The 11562-nt window shown below is 54.0% G+C and overlaps 1 protein-coding gene across 3 annotated transcripts in view; it reads left to right on the top strand.

The window, feature by feature from the left end:
• Positions 1-11562, top strand: part of ldah (lipid droplet associated hydrolase) — a 265023-nt gene that overhangs the window by 355 nt on the left and 253106 nt on the right. Inside the window, exon 1 of one of the 3 annotated variants that reach the window (XM_078213074.1) lies at positions 7803-7875. The exons of the other annotated variants lie outside the window; for them this stretch is intronic. The gene's annotated coding sequence lies outside the window, so the exon portion shown is untranslated. Of the gene's footprint in view, positions 1-7802; positions 7876-11562 lie in introns of those variants that run through there. 3 annotated transcript variants of the gene reach the window in all.

The following is an 11562-nucleotide window of genomic DNA, read 5'->3' as shown; positions in this document are numbered from 1 at the left end:
GGAGAGGGGAGGGGGAATGGGGGGAGAGGGGAATGGGGGGAGAGGGGGAGGGGGAATGGGGGGAGGGGTGGGGGGAGAGGGGAGGGGGAATGGGGGAGAGGGGAGGGGGAATGGGGGGGAGAGGGGATGGGGGGAGAGGGGATGGGGGGAGAGGGGAGGGGGAATGGGGGGAGAGGGGAGGGGGAATGGGGGGAGAGGGGAGGGGGAATGGGGGGAGAGGGGAGGGGGAATGGGGGGAGAGGGGAGGGGGAATGGGGGGAGAGGGGAGGGGAATGGGGGGAGAGGGGAGGGGGAATGGGGGGAGAGGGGAGGGGAATGGGGGGAGAGGGGAGGGGGAATGGGGGGAGAGGGGAGGGGGAATGGGGGGAGAGGGGAGGGGGAATGGGGGGAGAGGGGAGGGGGAAGGGGGGAGAGGGGAGGGGGAATGGGGGGGGGGGGAATGGGGGGAGGGGGAATGGGGGGAGAGGAGAGGGGAATGGGGGGAGAGGGGAGGGGGAAGGGAGAGGAGGGGGAGGGAGAGGGGAGGGGGAAGGGGGGGAGGGAGGGGGCGGGGGGAGGCGGAGGGAGGGGGGAGGAGGGGGGGCGGAGGGGGCGGGGAGGGGCGGGGAGGGGGGGGGGGGGGCGGGGGGGGCGGAGAGGGGGGGGCGGGGAGGGGCGGAGAGGGGGGGGCGGGGAGGGGCGGGGGGGGGGGCGGAGAGGGGGGGGGCGGGGAGGGGCGGAGAGGGGGGGGCGGGGAGGGGCGGGGAGGGGCGGAGAGGGGGGGGGCGGGGAGGGGCGGAGAGGGGGGGGCGGAGAGGGGGGGGCGGGGAGGGGCGGAGAGGGGGGGCGGAGAGGGGGGGGGCGGGGAGGGGCGGAGAGGGGGGGGCGGGGAGGGGCGGAGAGGGGGGGCGGGGAGGGGCGGAGAGGGGGGGGCGGGGAGGGGCGGAGAGGGGGGGGCGGGGAGGGGCGGAGAGGGGGGGGCGGGGAGGGGCGGAGAGGGGGGGGGCGGGGAGGGGCGGGGGGGCGGGGAGGGGCGGGGAGGGGGGGCGGGGAGGGGGGGCGGGGAGGGGCGGAGAGTGGGGGGCGGGGAGGGGCGGAGGGGGGGGGGCGGGGAGGGGCGGAGAGGGGGGGCGGGGAGGGGCGGGGAGGGGCGGAGAGGGGGGGCGGAGAGGGGGGGCGGGGAGGGGGAAGGGGGGGCGGAGGGAGGGGGGCGGAGGGAGGGGGAGGGAGGGGGGAGAGGGGGGAGGGGGGGCGGGGAGGGGCGGAGAGGGGGGGCGGGGAGGGGCGGAGAGGGGGGGGGCGGGGAGGGGCGGAGAGGGGGGGGCGGGGAGGGGCGGAGAGGGGGGGGGCGGAGAGGGGGGGGGCGGGGAGGGGCGGAGAGGGGGGGGGCGGGGAGGGGCGGGGAGGGGCGGAGAGGGGGGGGGCGGGGAGGGGCGGAGAGGGGGGGGCGGAGAGGGGGGGGGCGGGGAGGGGCGGAGAGGGGGGGCGGAGAGGGGGGGGCGGGGAGGGGCGGAGAGGGGGGGGCGGGGAGGGGCGGGGAGGGGGGGCGGGGAGGGGGGGCGGGGAGGGGCGGAGAGTGGGGGGCGGGGAGGGGCGGAGGGGGGGGGGCGGGGAGGGGCGGGAGAGGGGGGGCGGAGAGGGGGGGCGGGGAGGGGCGGAGAGGGGGGGCGGGGAGGGGCGGAGAGGGGGGGGTCGGGGAGGGGGAGGGGGGGAGGGGGGAATGGGGGGGCGGAGAGGGGGAAGGGGGGGCGGAGAGGGGGAAGGGGGGGCGGAGAGGGGGAAGGGGGGAGGAGAGGGGGGAGGAGAGGGGGAAGGGGGGGAGGAGAGGGGGAAGGGGGGGAGGAGAGGGGGAAGGGGGGAGGAGAGGGGGAATGGGGGGGGGGAGGAGAGGGGGAAGGGGGGGAGGAGAGGGGGAAGGGGGGAGGAGAGGGGGAATGGGGGGGGGAGGAGAGGGGGAAGGGGGGGAGGAGAGGGGGAAGGGGGGAGGAGAGGGGGAATGGGGGGGGGAGGAGAGGGGGAATGGGGGGGGGAGGAGAGGGGGAATGGGGGGGGGAGGAGAGGGGGAATGGGGGGGGGAGGAGAGGGGGAATGGGGGGGGAGAGGAGAGGGGGAATGGGGGGGGGGAGGAGAGGGGAATGGGGGGGGGGAGGAGAGGGGGAGTGCGGGGGGGAGGAGAGGGGGAGTGCGGGGGGGAGGAGAGGGGGAGTGCGGGGGGGGAGGAGAGGGGGAATGCGGGGGGGGAGGAGAGGGGGAATGGGGGGGGGGAGGAGAGGGGGAATGGGGGGGGAGGAGAGGGGGAATGGGGGGGGAGGAGAGGGGGAATGCGGGGGGGAGGAGAGGGGGAATGCGGGGGGGAGGAGAGGGGGAATGCGGGGGGGAGGAGAGGGGGAATGGGGGGGGAGGAGAGGGGGAATGGGGGGGGAGGAGAGGGGGAATGGGGGGAGGAGGAGAGGGGGAATGGGGGGAGGAGGAGAGGGGGAATGGGGGGAGGAGGAGAGGGGGAATGGGGGGAGGAGGAGAGGGGGAATGGGGGGAGGAGGAGAGGGGGAATTGGGGGGGAGGAGAGGGGGAATTGGGGGGGAGGAGAGGGGGAATTGGGGGGGAGGAGAGGGGGAATTGGGGGGGAGGAGAGGGGGAATTGGGGGGGAGGAGAGGGGGGAATTGGGGGGGAGGAGAGGGGGAATTGGGGGGAGGAGAGGGGGAATGGGGGCGGAGGAGAGGGGGAATGGGGGGGGGAGGAGAGGGGGAATGGGGGGGGAGGAGAGGGGGAATGGGGGGGGGAGGAGAGGGGGAATGGGGGGGGGAGGAGAGGGGGAATGGGAGGGGGGAGGAGAGGGGGAATGGGAGGGGGGAGGAGAGGGGGAATGGGAGGGGGGAGGAGAGGGGGAATGGGGGGGGAGGAGAGGGGGAATGGGGGGGAGGAGAGGGGGAATGGGGGGGGAGGAGAGGGGGAATGGGGGGGGAGGAGAGGGGAAATTGGGGGAGGGAGGAGAGGGGGAATGGGGGGGGAGGAGAGGGGAATGGGGGGGGGAGGAGAGGGGGAATGGGGGGGGGAGGAGAGGGGGAATGGGGGGGGGAGGAGAGGGGGAATGGGGGGGGGAGGAGAGGGGGAATGGGGGGGGAGGAGAGGGGGAATGGGGGGGGGAGGAGAGGGGGAATGGGGGGGGGGGAGGAGAGGGGCAATGGGGGGGGGAGGAGAGGGGGAATGGGGGGGAGGAGAGGGGGAATGGGGGGGGGAGGAGAGGGGGAATGGGGGGGGAGGAGAGGGGGAATGGGGGGGGAGGAGAGGGGGAATGGGGGGGGAGGAGAGGGGGAATGGGGGGGGAGGAGAGGGGAATGGGGGGGGAGGAGAGGGGGAATGGGGGGGGAGGAGAGGGGGAATGGGGGGGGAGGAGAGGGGGAATGGGGGGGAGGAGAGGGGGAATGGGGGGGGAGGAGCGGGGAATGGGGGGGAGGAGAGGGGGAATGGGGGGAGTTGAGGGGGAATGGGGGGGAGGAGAGGTTGAATGGGGGGGAGGAGAGGTTGAATGGGGGGGAGGAGAGGGGGAATGGGGGGGAGGGCGAATGGGGGAAGGAGAGGGGGAAGAGTGGGAATGGGGGTAGGGAGAGGGGGGATGGGAATGGGGGAGCGGGAATGAGGGAGAGGGGGCGATGGGGAATGGGGGGAGGGAGAGGGGGGAATGGGGTGAGGGGGAGGGGGGGGAGGGGGGATGGGTGGGGATGGTGGGGGGGAAGGGGGAATGGGGAGAGTGGGGGGGAGGAGAGGGGGAATGGGGGGGGAGAGGGGGAATGGGGGGAGGAGAGGGGGAATGGGGGGGGGAGAGGGGGAATGGGGGGGAGGAGAGGGGGAATGGGGGGGGAGGAGAGGGGGAATTGGGGGGGGAGGAGAGGGGGAATGGGGGGGAGAGGGGGAATGGGGGGGAGGAGAGGGGGAATGGGGGGGGAGGAGAGGGGGAATGGGGGGGGAGGAGAGGGGGAATGGGGGGGAGGAGAGGGGGAATGGGGGGGAGGAGAGGGGGAATGGGGGGGAGGAGAGGGGGAATGGGGGGGGAGGAGAGGGGGGAATGGGGGGGAGGAGAGGGGGAATGGGGGGGGAGGGAGGAGGTTGAATGGGGGGGAGGAGAGGTTGAATGGGGGGAGGAGAGGGGGAATGGGGGGGGAGGGCGAATGGGGGGAAGGAGAGGGGGGAAGAGTGGGCTGGGGGGGAGGGAGAGGGGGGATGGGGAATGGGGGGAGCGGGAATGAGGGAGAGGGGCGATGGGGAATGGGGGGAGGGAGAGGGGGAATGGGGTGAGGGGGAGGGGGGGAGAGGGGGATGGGTGGGGATGGTGGGGGGGGAAGGGGGAATGGGGAGAGTGGGGGGGAATGGGGAGAGTGGGGGGAATGGGGAGAGTGGGGGGGAATGGGGATGGGGGGGAGGGAGGGGGAATGGGGAGGATGGGGGGAGGGGGAGGGAGAGGCAATGGGGGGGAGGGGGAATGGGGAGGAGGAGATGGGGGAGATGGGGAGGGAATAGGGAGGGGGAGATGGGGAGAGGGAATAGGGAGGGGGAGATGGGGAGGGGGACATGGTGGCATGGGAGGAGAGAGATGAATGGGGGAGAGAGATGGAGAAGAGAGAGATTGGTGGTAGTGGGAGAGGGAGAGATGGGGGAAGGGTGACGTTGGGGGGCAGTGTGGCGTGGCGGGGGAGGGGGGGAGGAGAGAGAGATGAGGGCAGCGTGGGGAGGGAGAGATGGGGACAGATGTGGGGGAGAAGGGAGAGATGGGGCAATGGGGGGGAGAGAAGGGGATGTGGAGGAGGGGACAGGGGGAAGGGATTGGAGGAGGGGACAGGGGGAAGGGATTGGAGGAGGAGGAGGGGAGCAGAGTGGTGGAAGGTGGGGATCAATGCGGGGAGGGCATTTGGGGGTGGGATGGGGGGAGGACAGTGGGGAAGAGAATGGGTGAAATTGGAGAGAGTAAGATGGGGGGGAAAAAAAGTGGATGGGGAGGGGGGTGAAGTGTGAGGGATGTTCGGGAAAGGGGAAGATGTAGGAGCAGAAGTGGGCCATTCGGCCCCTCGGGTCTGCTGAGCCATTCAATGAGATTGAGTGGTCTGAAATGATAACCTTCAACTCCACTTCCCGTCTTATCCTCATAACCCTTGATTCCGTTACTGATTAAAAATCTGTTTATCTTCACTTTAAACATGATTAATGACCCAGCCTCTACTACCCTCTGTTAAAAAGAATTCCACAGATTCACTACACTCTTAGGGAAGAAATTCTTCCTCATCTCTGTCTTTAATGGGTGACCTCTTACTCTGAGAGTATGCTTTCCGATCCTGGACTCTTCTATAAGAGGAACAACCTCTCAACATCTGCTCTGTCATGCCACCTAAGAATCCCATATGTCTGAAGTGTCACCTCTCATTCTTATGAACTGCAATGAGTCCAGGCCCCATCTACTCCATCTCTTTGCAGAAGAAAATCCTTCCATACCCTCGATCGATCTTTTGAACTTTCTCCGGGCTGCCTCCAATGCCAGTATCTCTTGTCTTAGTGCTGGGGGTGGGAGAGAGAGACTGGGACAGGAAGGATGGGGGAAGAGAGACAGGGTCGAGGAATATCAGGGGAGAGAGATGGGTGAAGTGATGTGGGGCGAGAGAGGGGAGGGATGTGGTGAGAGAGAAAGATGTAGCGATGTGTGGAGAGAGGGAGATTGTGAGGATTTCTGGCATTTGTGTTCATGTCTATTGTATCATATTTTCAGCGGTTTATATAAAGTTATGCACCATTGTCTACATGTAACGTTATCTGAAACATGATACATTGTTTTAACATACATTACATTCAATTCCATATTATATTATCAAAATGTAAGAGCGATTCTTTAATATAAAGGGCATTGTCAATTTCTTATGAATAACAGTTGTTAGTATAGATTGGGTAATTTTCATGCATAAATATTTGAAACAAACTAGTGATTATGTACAAAATGTTATTAAAAACAGTGAGTAATCCCATGATTCCAAAGGCATTGTGTTGTTAGGTGGTGTTCGTTCCATATTGATACCAGACTAATTGGTTTCAATGGGGCTGGACCAACATTACGTGACAGCTTCAAAAACAGCTTCCACAATTAATACTTTTTACAGTGTTTGAGGAATTAGCACAGACCAGGTGTGCCAATTTGAGCAGTTGTAATTGGTAACATTTTGTTTTATTCATGGGATGTGGGCATCACTGGCTGGGCCAGCATTTATTGCCCATCCCTGAGGGCATTTAAGCGTCAACCACAGTGCTGTGGATCTGGAGTTACATGTAGGCCAGACCAGGTAAAGACAGTAGATTTCCTTCCCGAAAGGACATTAGTGAACCAGCTGGGTCTTAATGACAACTGACAATAGTTTCATAGTCATCAGTAGATTCTTAATTCCAGGTTTTTATGAAATTCAAATTTCACCATCTGCCATGGTGGGAGTCGAATCCAGGTCCTCAGAAATTACCTTGGGTTTCTGGATTATTCGTCCAGCGACAATACCTGTACGCCATCGCCTCCCCTTCTTAAAATGGCAGTAACACGGCTCACTGAACTGAAATAACTTATAGACTTTTAAGACTAATTGACAAATGTATCAAAAACCACAATAACCAAAAAATAATAATGAAATGGAAATTTGAAGACAAGTGAAGCCTAAAATTGACCCACATTCCACTGAGACCATCTTCTGCAGACAAGCCCTGAAGACTAACTATTCACGACCTGTGAGTATGTGCTCTATGGCATGAAGAGCTCATGGGAAAGTTGCAGGGTTGAATGAGGTTACAGCGTTTGAAGTGTGAGGACATGAACAGGTTTAAATGGATGGCTGAAATTTTTTAATTGCAAGAGGTTGGAGGACTGTGAGCTAGTGTAAGTCAGCAAGATGGGAATGTTGGTGATTGGGATCTAATGTGAGATTGGATACATATAGCAATATTTTGCATGGGCTTCAGTTTGTGAAGGATGAGAGGTTAGTCATGAAAACATTGCAATAGTTGAGTTTGGTCGTGAAAACATTGCAATAGTTGAGTTTGGTCGTGTTAATGATATGGATGAGGGTTTCAGTGGCAAGTGGTCTGAGGCAGGATTCAAGACGAGTGGGATCTCAATCTAAACTTGGGATCGAACACAGGAGTTGACTACCAGAATTGCAAACAGTATAGTTTGGCTTGGGGCAATGACTGAGGAGGGAAATGGAGTCACCGGTGCAGATAGATAGTATTGGAAGAAGGTATGGAGATGGTAACTCAAGTCTGCCCAGTGTTTAATGGGAGAAATTGTGGCTCACCCAAGAGTGGATTATCAGACTAGGAATCTGACATTAGAGAGACAGTAGAGGAGTTGGGGGAAGTAGAGTTGGAGCAGTCGGGAGAGGGAGACATTTTCGTATGTCAGCTCTCTCATTCCCCTATCTCCATTCCCCCCTACCCCATGGATTCTTCAGCTCTGAACTAATTTTTTAATCTGTAACTTCCTTAGTACAAAAGCACTTCTTGACATATTGGAAAGTTTCAAAGGTCATGGATTTTTATGATGGTGCATTTAGATTCATGATCAGATTGTTTCGTAAGTTTACAAATAATTAACAGAACGAGTAGAATTAACTTGATTTCCATCAGCAAATTTTGCACTGAAGCTTTTCTGGAAGGGCTCAGTTTACATTTAATCAGATCTTGGTTGTGTGGTTTCCAACTCTGCAATAAAACTCCATACAATCACTATCTTGTTGAATTTATCAGAACTCGGAATGCATATCATAAGCAGTCGATTTACTGTTAGAGATTTCTTAGGAAGGAAGAGAACTCTTTCCATTTGAACAATTGAAACTAATTTGTCACCATCTGAACAGTCTTCATCTAAATTTTCTTCAGTAAGCATTGGCAAGTATTTTAGCATATGTTGAATGTTAATGAAACAGTATTTGAAAAGTAAGCAAGAAATATAGTGGCATCTGAGTAAAATTAGAGAACATTTGTCCACGATTATTGCTGAGTTGAGCGTTCTAAGTCACCTTTTTTTTTATCATACTCCTGTGAAGTATCTTGGGATGTCTTACTATGTTAAAGGTGCTGTTTAAATGTAAGTTGTTGCTGTTAAAGGGTATTTGGGGATACCTGGTCATCCATAGCTTTAGGTTTCATTTGTGATTGTGTTCTTTTCAGTTTCCTTCTGCTGGGAAAAGAGTGAAGCTGAAGAAGGGTTTAAAAACTTGTACAGCATTTGGAAAGCTAAAGTCTCACTTGGGTGGGTAGTGGGCAGGGAAATGTTGTGGAGGGTCAAGGATGGTGTGGGTTGATGCTAATGGGTGGAGCTGCTCACTGGATCGTTCTTGTAATGCCAAAGTTGTTGCTGTGTCTAAAGTACATGGGAACATGGGATTGAATCAGAATGCTGTTTCAGGTTTTGCTAAATATTAGGTTGGCCCTTACTATGTTCGATCTGTTATGTTGACAGTGCCACCTACTGTTCTAGCACCTTGGGAATTATGAGTCCACTTGCTTTTTAATATATATTAGATTAAGAGTTGCTAACAACTAGCTGTTGGAAGGCAAGACACGGCTTGTGTGATAACAGCCAAGAAAAGAAGTGTACCAGATTTAGATGGGTATATTTTAGTCAAGTATATATATTTTTAAAAATCTTTTCACTGATTATTGTCCCATATGCAAGGTTAGGGTATCATGGTGTTTTGGGTGGTCTAGAATGCTGATTTTGTAAAGATAAAGAAATCAGTGTGAAAACTGCTTGCCGAAAATTCATGCTGCAGCAAATTATAGTGTTAACATTTCTCCAGTAGTTGTCACGGTATTGTACACAGCACAGGAAATGGTTGTCTCAGTTTGAGTTTCACTGAATGAAGAAGGGCAGTCAAAGCCTCTAAACCTCTGAACCGTAGCTCAGGTTAGCATGTTCATTTCTGTCTTACAGGCAAGTCTAAAAAAAACATTTAATGTCCTGAGTAAGGGAAGCTGCATTTTATTCAAAAGTTCCAAGTTTTTCTATTGAGAAAAATAAACTTTCCATTGATACTGGTCAAATTTATTTGTACCATTTGTTTATAATTTTTAAAATTAAATATTGACAGCACTTTAATAGTTGAAATTAGGTTTTGATTCAAATTAGCATGATGTGCTACTGAATAACGTGATTATTAAAACAAAATTATGACACCCTTGGTTCCTTTTTTAAAAAGTGCTTTTTAAAAAATTACAAATCCTCCCAGTTAAGCATTTACGACAGCTCTTTGTATAGCTGGCTCCTGTTTTCTTTCAACAGAGAAATGTTGCATTCAGAGCTGAGGCTAAATTATCTCAATTATCATAAGGAATTAGGAGAACGCAATTCATAAAGATTAAATGGGTTGGATATTTTACTCTGAAAAGTGACCTTCACCATTGTAATTCCTTTTAAAAAGTAGATGGAGGGTATTGATTAATCAATATGTTATTGTTTGGATTTTCTCTGATAATGGTTCAAGTTGTACACATTAATGATACTGATGACGTTTTCTGGGAGGCATTACTAAACTTAAGTACAGGGAGCTGAATTGATTTGTGGTTGAATTGACCAGATTACTGAAACATCATGGGTTTCTGGCTGTTAAACTAGCTGGGCTGAATAATTCCTTCAGTCCTTCTCCTGCTGGTAATGTTATCAATATTCAACTTTATCCCCCTGGCTAACAACTCTTTGTAAACTACACCTCAAATTTAGATTGTGGGCAAAATTCCCTGTTGCGGTATATTCAGGAGCTTGCTCTCACAATTCTCCAAATTTGTGCAATCCTTTTTGCCAATGTTTATTTACATCCGAGTTTCCTGCCAATTTCATTAATATCTAACTGTCTTTTCAGTGCAGTTTGCCTGAGGTTGACCAAGCCAGTGCAAAAAAATGAGGAAATTCAAGCTCACGTTACGTTCAGTGCAGATCAAGTTTCTGTGATTCTTTGCACATGTTTAAGGACATAGCACCAGTAGCCAGCCTTGCTCACAAAACTGGCCATGCTTCCAGATCACATTACTCATGGCGAGTTTCTGCCAATTGTGCCCATTTGCGGGCTTTTGAGGAGGTTCTTTAAATTATGCTTATTTTTGAGGCACAAATGGGCACCTCTTAAAAGCTTTTGACTATCAAATATTTAATCTACTAAGAAACTGATGGCTGTACACCAATAAAACTATTTAATGAATGTGTATAATACTCATTTTCAGTTATCTGAAATAAAGTTACTCACAGGTGTTGGACAAGACAGTTTGACTAAAATGCAAATGATTTGGTAATACTTTTTTAGCTAAGTGTACGATAATAGTTCTCCTGTTTCATTTTTGAAGTAACAAGCAAGGCACAAAGGAGCATCTTCTATGAAGATGTGGGAGCTTTTGGTGCCTCATACTATTTGTATTTGATATCTTCAATGCCAAGGCTATGTAGCAAAAACAATTTAAAAGCGAACAGTGAAGAATAGCCTAGAAATTGCTGTTGCTAATATTTTATCAGACACGTTTTTCAACATTCCTCTGTCAATTATGTTAACACAGAAGTTGACCTGTTTATTTTAATTGGTATAATGTTTTTCCTAAAGCAACGGACAAAGAAATGTTATATGAATGTGTTAAATGTTTGTTTGCTAATACCAACTGTAATTTCTAGGTAAATAAGGTTATGCTGTGACATTACAATGCACTTATCAGATCTGCCCTGTGTGTGCAGTTAAAAGGGTCATCATATTGACATATACACTGTGTGAGCTGCATAGATAAGATGAAAATTTTATATTTTCTCAGCCTGGACAGCACGATAAGATGCTATAAATTTAAATTGGTGAAAAGTAAATTTATAACATTATTAGAAAAAAATATTTAATCTACATCAGGAAAAATCCAAAAATAAATTTATGATCAGAAACAACTGCCTGAATTTTGCTACGATGGCAAAGCTGCCAGTGTTTACTGTCATTACTCTTCTGAAACTAACTGCAACTTCAGGAATCCACACATGCTGAGAATAATTTAGAAATCTAGAAGATACTGTCAGTGATTGGACACTCCTCCAGTTGGTGCACTATTTGAGGTCATTCCACTGCCTCCAATCTCATTGTTCTCGAACTCCATTTGGCCTGTTGCTGCCCCTCCCGAAGGCATACAAGCAAGAATCTCCTTGTAATGTAGACCAATTCTTTTAATTTTCTCCTATTGCACTGAAATAATTCCCTCTTGCCCTGAATCGTTTCTTTCCTCCCTTGTCCATTCTCTATTAACCTGCATCTGTGACTCCCTGATGCTCTGTACCACTTTAAGAATTTCAGATTCTGTACCTCCAATTCTTTTCCTTTTACCTAGGACATAAAGACACCCCATTCATTCAGCACTCACCAGGTACTTTGTTTTTTCTTGGTGTAATGATCCAACTAGTCCCTGTGCATCAACTTCATCCTTTGACTACTTGAACTTGTTCTTATCTTGAATAACTCAACTCACTTTCCCCAGATAAAAAGTGTGACTACCAGAGTTCCCACGTATACCAGCTATTAGCTGTTTTCTTCGGTTACACAATATGT

Source organism: Mustelus asterias, chromosome 5 (genome assembly GCF_964213995.1).
Source record: "Mustelus asterias chromosome 5, sMusAst1.hap1.1, whole genome shotgun sequence".
Taxonomy (NCBI): domain Eukaryota; kingdom Metazoa; phylum Chordata; class Chondrichthyes; order Carcharhiniformes; family Triakidae; genus Mustelus; species Mustelus asterias.
The sequence above is the reverse complement of the archived record's forward strand: the minus strand, read 5'-3'. Positions and strand labels throughout refer to the sequence as shown.